Source organism: Hipposideros armiger, unplaced genomic scaffold (assembly GCF_001890085.2).
Source record: "Hipposideros armiger isolate ML-2016 unplaced genomic scaffold, ASM189008v1 scaffold_478, whole genome shotgun sequence".
Lineage (NCBI taxonomy): Eukaryota > Metazoa > Chordata > Mammalia > Chiroptera > Hipposideridae > Hipposideros > Hipposideros armiger.
Window position 1 is genome coordinate 1,437,162 of NW_017731828.1, and position 948 is coordinate 1,438,109.

Here is a 948-nt window from a genome sequence, read left to right on the forward strand (position 1 = left end):
CTTTTACCTGTCTCTGGGTGCAGCCGCAGTTCGTATTATATCTAAAGCCCTGGGCACCGGGGTTGGGATTATGGATTATGGATTATGGTTTCCAGGAGTCCTAAGAGATAACCGGATGCTCCAAAACTGGGATTGGATGTCACAGACGCAGCCATGATAGAGCTGCCCTGAGCCTTGCACAGCTGGAAAGGGGAGTGACAGTCCCTCCAAATCCACTTATCAGAGATTGTGGCAGCTCAGGACAGCAGATTCTTTCTCCAGAGAATAGGTGCCCTTGGGAAGGGAGTTTTCCTGGTCTTATTTTAATTATAGCATCAGCAAAGCCTTCGTAGTGCTCTGTGCCCTGGTGCCTCCTGGGGGTGAGGAGGGCCAGGGCGCAGATGGGAATTCCGTTCTTGGAATGCCATTCCGGACACTTCCTTCCTGAACCTTGTCTCCCGTGTTTGCCACCTTCCTCCACACGACCCTGGCAGAGTCAGCTTCCTTATAATGCTGTTGTGCACCAGTGTTTCCTCATCACAACTCCTCTGCTTTTTCCAGAACCATCTCTCCCCTCCCTACTGCTCAAATCAGCAGATGTACACGGCACAAGTTATTCGTTTAGTGTAGACTGTCCTCTGCTGATCTCAGTCCCATCCATCCTTGTTTTCCCCATTAGACACAATAGATATTATTTCCTCCAGGATTGCTTATTGCTGTATAAGATATCCTATATTTTTCTTATGTTCCAATTCTATTTTTTATTCATACACATTTGAGCCCGCCTTGGAGGTCATCTCATTTCCTGCCCAATTCTTTACTTATCCATATTTTGATTGTCTTTTTTGGGGAAAGGGGGCATTTTTGCTTTCTTCTAGTAAATGGAGATAAAAGAAAGTCATTATACTGCAAATTGTGTGTTTTGCTTCCTAGTCTAGACTAAATAGTATTTCCTTTCATTCCCCCACC